This window comes from Octopus sinensis, linkage group LG22 (assembly GCF_006345805.1).
Source record: "Octopus sinensis linkage group LG22, ASM634580v1, whole genome shotgun sequence".
Taxonomy (NCBI): domain Eukaryota; kingdom Metazoa; phylum Mollusca; class Cephalopoda; order Octopoda; family Octopodidae; genus Octopus; species Octopus sinensis.
The window spans coordinates 5,002,632-5,015,131 of record NC_043018.1 but is presented as its reverse complement, the minus strand read 5'-3'; the positions used below and the strand labels follow the sequence as shown (position 1 = coordinate 5,015,131).

The 12,500-nt window shown below is 36.6% G+C and overlaps 1 protein-coding gene across 1 annotated transcript in view; it reads left to right on the top strand.

The window, feature by feature from the left end:
- LOC115223202 (transcription factor COE1) overlaps positions 1-12,500 on the top strand; it is a 93,779-nt gene that overhangs the window by 20,908 nt on the left and 60,371 nt on the right. The gene's annotated exons all lie outside the window — the stretch shown is intronic.

Below are 12,500 nucleotides of genomic sequence, written 5' to 3'. Positions count from 1 at the left end.
AATATTTATATAAGAAAGAGGTTTTCCGTGATTGTTCCATGTCTGAGTGTGAGTATGAGTGTACTACAGAAGCATATGTACGAAAAAATGTTTGTAAATACATACCTCTTGAAATATCAATGTGCAATATACACACACACACACACACACACAAATCAAGTCTTGGGTGTGTAATATATAAAAAGATTTATCTATTACATTTTATACGTGTTTCGCTGACCATCACGAAGCAGATCACGCACGGATATTCTTTCGTAATCTTCGATATTCACGTCATCGGAAATGCTACGTATATTACCTGTGTGTATATGTTGTCGACTTAGACAAGTGACAATAAAAACACTAATAATAAACTGGTGTCAATACCGTTGGGAATACATCGAGTATAAATAAGAAAGATTTTTACTTTTCCCTTATGACATTTAATAATACCGCCATTTTGAGCGCAAAATGGTTCTATTCATATATAATCATCCCAGACGAATCCCTAAAACGAAATGAAAGCGCTGAATAAATAATTATTCCAAATTCAATTCTGATTTCCTCCTTTTTCTTTATATAGGAAATTTGTACACCACTTCAAACAATGTGTATATATGTGTGTGTGTTTGCGTGCGCCCGCGCGTTTCTGTACACACACGCACACACACCACACACATACATAGATATATATATAATATATATATTACACATATATATATATATATATATATATATATATATATATATAGGCGCAGGCGTGGCTGTGTGGTAAGGAGTTTGCTTCCCACCCACATGGTTCTGAGTTCAATGCTACTGTATGGCACTTTGGGCAAATGTCTTCTACTATAGCCTAGGGCCGACCAAAGCCTTGTGACTTGCACATATACATACAAATATCTGTGTGTCAGTTCTTATGTTCATATATATATGTGTGTGTGTGTGTGTTTCACTAAAATGGTGTTTATCATGGTGTATGCATAGAATACGTACTTGCAGATGATATTTACACAAATATAATGATGGTGTTGACGTTGTTATTGTTGCTGTTCAATTCTAAACGTATAGAGATCCCATCTTGAACACTAGGACAAGTGTTAAGAACCGCAAATTCAAGCATAACTAAAGGCAAACGAGCAATTTTGAAACTTTCTATAGTCTATAACCTTGACGAGGAGGAGGAGGGCGCTGCGGTGGTGTTTGTGGCTGTAATATATTCTATAGGAATATCCTGCAAACCGGATCGAGTTGACGTGTGGTTGAAGGCGCTCCCACTGACTCCACCGAGGAATCGCTCTGGCCTATAACAGTGACGTGGAAACACAAAGCCCTTACCTCAAGGGCAACTGCAGGACTTCCATCAACAAAAACATTGGTCTTTCTATATTATCGAAAGCGCCCTCTTTAAAATGGTCGGGAGCGATCTGAAAGAGAAGTGGCGGGAGTGGGGTCATATAGAAAGAAGCCTCCTCCCTTGGTGTCGGTAGAAGTTATGATAGTGGAGGCGGCGGTCGCTGTTTGTTCACCGTTCTCACTCTAATAGTGATGGTTCTGGGGTCTATGTCTATCTTTAGCTCTCTTCCTCTCTCTCTATATCTATCTACCTATCTATTTATCTGTCTGCCCGTTTGTCTATCATACAAACTACCTCTTTTTCTCTTTTTCTTTCTCTCTCTCTTTTCTTTCTCTCTCTCCTCCCTCTCTATCTATCTACCTCTCTCTCTCTCTCTCTCTCTCTCTCTCTCTCTCTCTCTCTCTCTCTCTCTCTACTAATCTATGGCTGCCTCTCTATTTCTCACTGTATCTATTTATCAGTCTTTCTACCTGTTCGTCTGCCTCTAACCTGTTTTTTCCATTTCTCTATCTCTCTCTCTGGTTATTCATCTTTGTACAACTTTGTACATTCTATCACATCACTTGATTCTCTTAAGAATTATTGGCTTCAAACTTTGGCACAAGGCCAGCATTATTAAGGGAGTGGGTAAGTCGATTATATTGACCCCAGTATTCAACTGGTGCTTATTTTATCGACCTCGAGGGGATGAAAAGCAAAGTCGACCTCAGCAAAATTTGAATGCAGAACTTAAAGAAGGATGAAATGCATGAATTGGCCGGCGTGCGAACGATTCTGCCAGTTCGCCACCTGAAAAAATATTAATAATAACAATAATAATATTCCTTTATATTATAGAAACAAGGCCTGAAATTTGGGGGGGAGGGGATGAGTCGATTACATCGACCCCAGTATTTCACGGGTAATTAATTTATCGATCTCAAAATGATAACAGGCAAAGTCAACCTCGGCGAAATTTGAACTAAGAACGTAGCGATGGGTGAAGTACCGCTAAGCATTTCGGCCGGCGCGCTAACGATCCTGCTAGCTCAATAATAATAATAATAATAATAACAACAACAACAATGTCGCAGTGATCGTCGTATAACAATAACACCTGACAGAAACACCTGGGCTTGAACTCCTACCAACAACTCTCTAAAACAACGCCATGTGACATAAAAGCACTGTTCACCTATTTTCTCTTCAGCTCTCCACCACTTGGCAATTTGATGTTGTTTTTCTTGCTAGACAGTAGTAGTAGTAGTAGTAGTAGTAGTAGTAGTAGTAGTAGTGGTGGTGGTGGTGGTGGTGGTGGTGGTGGTGATAAGAGAATGGTTATTCTGTTATGTGTCGTTCATTAATGCATAATTAATTTATTGTACACTCCTTAATCGTTTGAGCTGGTCCGGAGTGGGTGGGGGGAGGGGAGGGGAGAGAGAAGTTGGGGGTGACGGTGGTAGTGTTGGGACGGCAAAGAGTGGCTGGTGAATGACAGTGATTGTGGTGAGTGGTGATTAATGGTGGTTGAGTGATGATAAGTGGTGGCGCTTTCTACGTTTATGTTTGTGTCATGTGTGGGCGTATATTTTGTGTGTGTGTGTGTGTGTGTACTTTTATGAAGAAATTGGGTTTTAGAATCTCCAGTTGTCCAGGCATTCATTCGGTGACCCTTTCGTTTTATATAACATAGGAATTCACATCAAGAATCTTGCAAAACGAATATATAAACGTGTATATATATATTTACATGGTTAAATGAGACTCGGGTAAAAGCCTTGTATGCACATGTTGTACCCGTTGTACCCGTTGTACCCGTCTTGTTTCAGTGGTTGCCCCCCCACCACCACCACCAACTGCTAGTTTCATTGAACATATTTATGTTCAAAAGAATCCCAACCTATCGTTTTTTATGGATTTGTAGAAAAGCGACCTTAGTCTAATATATCGTCTTTTGTTGGTTTTTTTGTTTTGTTTTTTGTGTAAATTGTGGGGATTTGGCTGCTGTTTCTAACAAGTCAGTGGCTACGTCGAGCTTCTGACATTAACTAAATATTGAGCAACAGAAAGGAGGAGGGAAGAAACAGAGATAAATAGATAGACAGACAGACATGCAGACAGATAGACAGGTAGACAGATAGATAGATAGACAGACAGACAGATAGATAGATAGATAGATAGATAGATAGATAGATAGACAGACAGACAGACAGACAGACAGACAGACAGACAGACAGACAGACAGATAGATAGATAATAGATAGATAGATAGATAGATAGATAGATAGATAGATAGATAGATAGATAGATAGATGACTAACCCAGATCTGTAGTTTGGCACAATTGCATCTGTGCATCTGGCGAGATTCCGTGCAACGATTGTTCCCTTTCTTTAAATTCCGACTTCGAATTGGTCTCCTCACTAGAATCCGATCAACTGTGAAATCCACTGTGAAAAGAAAAAAAGAAAAAGAAAAAGCAGAGCCATTTACATCAAGAGGAAGAAGCTGGATGCTGGTGCATTTTGTTCTGAACGCAGAAAATTAACTGCGTTGTTTGAATGGAGGTTTGAATGCTTTGCGGGGTTTGTTCCTGCGCGCCACCTCTTTGTTCAAGTTGCGTTGATGTCCTTTTTGCTCTTTCTCCAATCCGAATCGATGGTATTCACTGCAGCGCGATGGACCAATGCGAAATTATTTAAAGGTTCAGGAAAGATACCTTGTCGTATTCGTCCTGATACTTTGCCTTCCGTCAGCAACGTTTACCACAAAGACATTGCTGCTGACTTAGTCATTTAAGCCAAACTCTAGCTTGCCCATCGCGTTTCTTGTTGGACGGGCATAATATACCTCAGACCTTCGATGGATCCAAATTTCGTGATTTTGAGAAATATTTGTTTGCTATTTCTAGTGAGACGTAGAGCGTGCATTTAGAGCCATTCATATTGGCTGCCATTGATATAGATGTATCGGCCCACGATCGATGACCTTTGGATGAATATCAATGAGGTTGACAGAAATGGTTTGCATGGCATCGACAGTTGCCGGACTTTCTCAAAGACATCTCACCCAAACTTGCAGCCAACAAGTCCCTATGCAGATGCATGGCAAACATTGAAGCCTTGATACTGCTATCGATTTCATTGATCATAGGCTGCATCATCGATTAAATTTCAAGTTTAGGAATAGACACTGTCTCTTTTTTCAGTGAAAATAAATTGCTTTTTAACATAAGCCCCAGACCTTAATTACATATAGGAGACAGAAGAAACAGTTAATTACAACAGCCTCAGGACTTACTCAGTATTTCTTATAAACGGATCGACACTTTCTTTGTCAATCATAATGCTTATGTCAAATATGACATTTAAGTCCCGCCAACGTTTTGCAAAGAGGCCCACAGATGTTGCAAGTATGAGGATTATGGGTCAGTGCAGGAAGCGTATTTGCAGCCGCTTTTCGCTTTGGCCTGTTAATGCTGGTTGAAACAAAGTCTCTGATGCCATTTTTACACGATGTTCTCCATTTTGTTCGTTCCAAGGTTGTTTTAACCTCGGAATGATAAAAAAAAAAATCAAAATCGGATTCTGTGGGAGTTGAACTCGTAGCGTAAATCCCATAAAGTATTACTTTGTCTATAAGTAAATTTTGCCAATCTACAGATCCCGCATTTATTTTTGTTTTTTGTTTGTTTGTTTATTTTTTTATTTATTTCATATATATATATATATATAGAGAGAGAGAGAGAGGAGAGGAGAGAAAACTTACGTGGAAGAGGATGCGTGGCGTTCAATCATATAATAATATAGGTAATATATATGTGCATATATATACATACGTATATGTAAGTACACGTTTCATGATGTCCTGTGCCCACATATGCATATATATATATATATATATAATATATATATATATACACGCATAGAGATGTAAGTATGTATATATGCATATATGTATATATATTATTTATATATATTATTATATATATAATATAATAATATACAGTATATATATATATGTGTGTATATATATTTATATGTGTGTGTATACATACATATATACAACATAAATTTATATACATATATATACATACATATAATTATATATACAAATATATGCATGTATGTGTATATATATATACAGTATATATATATATGTGTATATATATTTTATGTGTGTGTATACATACATATATACACACATAAATTTATATACATATATATACATACATATAATTATATATATTACAAATATATGCATGTATGTATATATATATATATATTTTATATATATATATATATTAATATATATATATATATATATATATATATATATATATGCATTGATGTGTATATATAATATATATATATATATATATATATAATCTTATATATATATACACATGTATGTATATTGCTAGTAATGTAATACCACGGTGATTCTTATTGTTTTATATATCATGTACAGAAGTATTGTAAATTTGTTTTGTAGATTTTTTCAGGTTATTTTTCGTTTTGTGTTTTTTGTAACATTCCTCCCCCTGCCCCCCGACCCCTTATCTACCCCGTAACCAAACGTCAATCCTTTTTTGTAGATTTACGATTAAAAGAAATATTGCCAAAGATACCCGTCAACAAAGGTCACCGGTCACGTGACTTTTCGATACAAACTCTGCACGCGCTTGTGTGTGTCTATGTGCGTGTGGAATACATATATATATATATTATATATACAAATCATGCAATATGCCCATATATTATATATAATATATATATATATATATATGATATATATATATATATATATATGTACGTATGTATATATATACGTGATGTGTGTGTTGGTATATATATATATATATATAATATATGTACGTATATATATATATACGTGTGTGTGGGTTTGTATATATATATATATATAGTATAGATATATGTAGGCTATATGCATATATATATATATATATATAGATATATGTTATGAATATATATATATATATATATATATATAAATATAATATATATATATATATATATATATATATATGATATATATATATATATATCTATATATATATAGATATATATATATATATATAATATATATATTATATTATATCTATATACATACTGTTCGATTAAAAAAAATTATATCTTGATATTTGAAACAGTCATACGCACAAATGAACTAATTGCATTGAGTGGGTGAAAGGAGGAAGAGTAATTCGTTTAAAGAAGCCTTAAAATGTTTTATCACTTTTATTATTATTATTATCATCATCATCATCATTATTATTATTATTATTATCATTATTATTATTATTATTATTATTATTATTATTATTATTATTATTATTATGTTCTTCATCGTTTAATTTATTTACTTATTTTGATCTTTTTTCTTTTGTCTTTCTCTCCTTTCATTATTTCCTCTTTCCGTATCACTCTACGCATATATGGTACTTTGGAAATGGATTTCCGATTCTATACTGATTTTATTGAACGTAAAACATAATTTTAACATTATAACCTCTGTTGCGTTTCATGCATTGTATTATTTTTTAGTCTATGTGAGTGAGTGTATGTGAAAGTATGTCAGTGTAAATATATGTTGCTTTAAATGTGCGTGAGTACAACTTTTTGAATTTAAAAGGAAAGAAATAGAAAAATATCGGAAGGAAATAAACAAAAGCCAAAAAACAAATTCTGCCATTGCTGCTACTTTTTGATTTATTTATTTTAAATTTTTACAGAATTATTGTCATTAATATGTTTTAGTTGTTAAATGGATTTTTAAGAGGTATATCGTATCTAATGATATTTCCATCAAATATTTATTGATAACATTTTATACACAAACACACACATACACATAGGTACATGTATGTATACATACATATATATAAATACGTGAACATATGATATATTATTATTATTATTATTATTATCATTTATATATTAAATTTTATATGGCGTTTTGTGAAGAATAGCGTCGTTAATAAGATGTTTATAAAGAGGCTTATCATTGGTTTAGTGTATTTACGATGGTGAGGATAACAATAGAACCGTCTCGTGCAACTCGTGCGGAAGAGATACCACTAGGGACTTTTGTTCTTAAGCACCGGTTTACTGTTTTTTTTTAATTTAATTGCTTCCTTTTTTTCTCTTTTACATTTACGTCTATTGTCGAAATACAAAGTCGAAATCTATATTCATATGAAACACGCACATACACACACACACACACAAACACCTATACAAATATCTATACATACATGCATACATATACACACTCACAATGTATGTATGTATGTATGTATGTATGCATGCATGCATGCATGTATGTATGCATGTATGTATGTATGTATGTATGTATGTATGTATGCATGCATGCATGTATGTATGTATGTATGTCATCGACAACCAAATTTCATTGACAAATCATTTGCCAACCTGAAACCATGGGGAATATACTGCTCAAAATATCGCTCAGTCGAATCGAACCTAAAACCAAGTAATGCTTGTGATGCAGGCAACCATGCACACACACACACACACACACACACACACACACACACACACATATTATTTAATAAACACACTATATGTTTTTATGTGCTACTATTATTTTCATTTGAATAGAGCATCCCAGACTGTATTTTTTAAGATGTCTGGTGTTCTAGCACAATCTTCAGGCACTGCCCTCATTCTACATACATACATACAAACATACAAGTGTCCCTTACAAATTAAAAAATAAAAATAAGGATAATTCAACAATATGGCCGCGTAAAGTGCCTCAGGGAAAATGTTATGCCTACTTCAGCGCCGGTTTGGCAGAATAGTTATAGCGTCTCATGCTATTTGTGGCGATTCTCTAAGTTCAAATCCTATCCAAATGAAGTTTGCCTTTCGTCTTTTCATAGTCGATGGAAAAATATCAGCTTAAGGCGGTGAATTGTTTGAGCCATGAGAATGTCAAACCGGATGCCTTGTGGCACTTTGCTTCCAATTCTGAGTTCAAATCCCACCGTGACCTACTCCGTCAGCCTTTCGGAGTTAATGGCAAAAAAATGTACCTGTTGAAAGTGGTGGACTGGCAACGCTGTAATATTGTGACACCAGAGGCCTGTGGTTCTTTGCGTTCTGAGTTCAAATCCTGCTGTGGACTATTTATGTAGTAGATTTAATCTGTCACCCGGTTTAACACCAACAACTGGCCCCTTGGAAGCCTTTAACGGAATCACTTGTGTTGTAAGCATTCGGGATTGGATTCTAGTTAGGTGATATTTTCCTCCATTCATCCACCCACTAATCTCGGAGACCTAAAAGGCTGACCATGGTCACTGGTCTTCCTCTGACTAAAAGGGGACGAAGCAATATATGACCTCATGTAATGTTACAGAAACCTGTAATTAATAAGAATTATGAAGACAACTAGGAACTTACAATCAAAAAAGAAAACCAACAATGAAGGGAGATAATTCCAGCAAGATCAACTGATTGAAATAGGTTTTGTACAACAAAAAACATTTGTAAATTTTAATGAATTTTTACTTCGAAACTAAATGGTGATAAGAGAAACGGACTTATTTCGTCAGTCAACCAGCTAGTGAACCATTCAGCCACACATATAGTTGACCAAACACTTACCGAGACAGAAAACCATCTATTCACCCAGAAGAGCTCGCCAGTCACTCAGACTCCCCAATAGCTAGCCAGGGAGCTAGTCAGCTATTCAGAGAGCTAGTCCCTTATGGCTAGTCAGTCTCCTCCATGGCTAGTCAGTTTTTCACTCACCCAGATAACTAGCCAGTTAGTCAATAACCTAGATAGCTTCCCAGTTTTTTAGTTACCCAGATGGTTAGTCAGCTATTCAGTTACCTAGTTAACAGGCCACCAACACAATCAACCAGCTGACCAACTACTCAAACACTTTGATAACTAGCCTGCTAGTAAAGCCGGCCAGTTTACTACGAAGGTCATGGAATAACTACTAATATGCCAACACGACCGACCGACCGACCAACCACACCATTCAGCTAACCAATCAATTAATTTCCAAATGACCAACCAGCCGAGCTATCGACAATTAGATTCTCATTTGGTCTTCTCTATTGTTCTTTTCAATCTTTCATCTCTTCTTCCGTTGTGTTGCAATTATATATACACGCATGTGTATGCGTGAGTGAGTGTGTATAAGTGAGGACATATAACACACTCACGTACACAAACGCATACACACATGCATATATAATGTGATGAGCGGCAGTGTTATTGTATATACGCTTGATTAATTTCATGTGTGTGTATATATATAGATATAAATATATATATATACATATACATATGTAAGAGATTATATCATATATATATATATATATATATATATATATATACGTTTATAAATACATATATACGAACACACACACACACACATATATATATATAGGCTTGAATTTGTCAGTAATATATATATGCATGTATGTATATATGTGTATATTTATGCTTGCATGTGTGCATTTTATCGTTAGCCTAGAAATGTGTATTGTGTTTATATAACAAACGCATATCATATATATGTGTCTGTGTACGTGTTGTGAGAGTGTATGTTTATATATTTATGTGTGTATACATATATATGTGTGAATATATATATATATATATATATATATATATATATTATATATATATATATACATACATCAGTATGCTGTCATGTTTGCACACATAAATCAAGCAATCACATGCGTGCGCGCACGCACACGTATATACATTACACACAAACACACACACGTGTGTGTGTGTGTGTGTGTGTGTGTGTGTAATCAGTTTTATATTCAGAAATCGGCATCGATCATGTATTAGTAATAAACCGAGAGGAAGCAACAGCAACAACAGTGACATGCATCTCATTGCCTCTCGACTCTTTTGCTCGAACAGCAACATAAGCAGTTTCGTACGGTGGCGGTGGTGGTGGTGGCGGTGTGGTGGTGGTGGTGGTGGTGGTGGTGGTGCGACTTGTTTTGCTGCTGCTGCTGCTGATGATGATGATAGTAGTGTTGGTGGTAGTTTGTTTAGTGAAGTTATATCCTGTAACCCCAGGTCAGTCCTGCTGGCGCGTCCCTCTGATCAAAAGCCTCGATTATTCCGACGGTTTGTATATTAGGGCCTACCTTATCCAAAATGTTCTTCTCTTTTATAAAAATTTTTTTTTTTAGAGAATGAGAAGCGATTTGAGAAACATTTCGCTGTTATTTTTAGCGCATCGTACGACCTGGAGAATTCGGTGTTGTTGTTGGGGCACGGTAGTGGTAGCGGTGGTGGTGGTGGTGGTGGTGGTGGTGGTGGGGTGGTGGTGATGGTGGGGTGGTTGGTGGTGGTGGTGGTGGTGGTGGTGGTGGTGGTGGTAGCGGTGGTGGTGGTGGTGGTGATGGTGATAGTGTTTGTGGAGCTGTTTGTGTTCGTGATTATGGCGATGCTGATAGTGTGTGCGGCGGCAGTGTTGGTGATAGTGTCGGCAGTGGTGCTGCAACTGGTGGTGGTGGTGGTGGTGGTGGTGGTGGTGGTCATGATGGCGCTGCTACTGATGCTGGTGATGATGCTGGTGATGATGATATTACAAGGCAAACCGTGATGTGAAAGCAGTGGTGGTGTGGGGGGGGTAGCAACGGGCTTGTGCGGTGAGGTGAGGATTGGGGTAGGGTGAGGCCGGGCTCAGTGGGGGTGCTACGGTAGGGAGAGCGAGAACACTAGCACCACCAGCAACAGCAGCAGCAGCAACAACAACAACAGCATCATTAACAGTAGCAGCAGTAGCGGTAGCAGCAGCAGCAATAGGTTTGTGAATAACTTATAAGGTTGACTTGATGTCCAATCAGAAGCGATCTGATGTGTGAACGACACAGCCGAGCGTCTAATGTAAAAACACTCAGAAATCTGTGACCACCATTTTGGTGTTGTTTGACTGACGCAACGAAAATAGCACCTCGCCCGGCGTACGTACGTTCACCGTCATCATCATCCCCATCATCATCGTCATCATCATCATCGACATCATCATCAGCATCAACAGCAGCGTCAGCATCGTTGTAAACGTCGAAGTCATTGTCTCTACTAACATCAGCATAATCACCACGATCAACATCGTCCTCATCGCCGTCGTCGCCATCCTCTCGTTTCTGCTGTGCTCTTGACTGTGGGTGGTGGTGGTGGTGGTGGTGGTGGTTTGCAGATGTTCCTCTTTCTGGAGATGGTTGTTCTTGTTATTGTTACTGTCGTTGCTTATTGTTGTTTAGTTAACTGCATGTCAATTCCAACCAAACAGTCGTTTGAGAAAAGTAATCCAGCCGTGCCTATCCCCTCTTTTTCTCATATACTTGCAATCCAGGACCACAATATTCAACGTGTCCTCTTTTTAAAGAGATATGTGGTTGCTATTTCTCGCAATCAGAATGACCACAAAACTGCTTCCTCACGCGTTAGGTGATCCTGTTTGCCCCAGAAAGTAAGGAGGATGCCAAAGGTCATATAAAAAAGGGCCTTTGTTGTTGTTTAGTCTCCTATATCTCACTGATTAGATCTGTGAAGACTCTCCAGATGTGACCACCCTACCTTCGAGTTTATAAGAAGAGTGCAGCTAGAATTATATTATATATAATGCGATGTTTTGCTTTATTTCGGGGTGGGGGTGTCTTTCATTCAAACTTACTGTGTTTTCGAGATAGTAGGGTTGCTTTTGAAGGAGAATTGACTATTATTTTTTGCATTATTTTCTACCACACTACGTATTTCCACACAGTATTCCTTGATTCCGTTTAACCGTTTGTTTCAATTGTTTCGGAATATTTCCATTAAAACAGGAACAGGAAATATCCAGGTGTCACCCTATTCTTTTCCTTTTCTCCCTTTCTCTCTCAATATGTGTGTGTGTGCATATATATATATATATATATATATATATATATATATACATACTTTATTCAAAAGCAGCAGAAATTTAACAAAACCTGTTGCTCGGAGTTTCACGTTCCCGTTCGTCGGACAGTTTTTGTTAAAATAGAACCGATATGCCAATTCTATCAAGAAATAAAGCATACTACTCTACCCCTGGTATTTGAGTACTCTTTTTTCCACCTTGTTTCACATTTATGTGCTTACTCCGGTGTAATATATATATATATATAT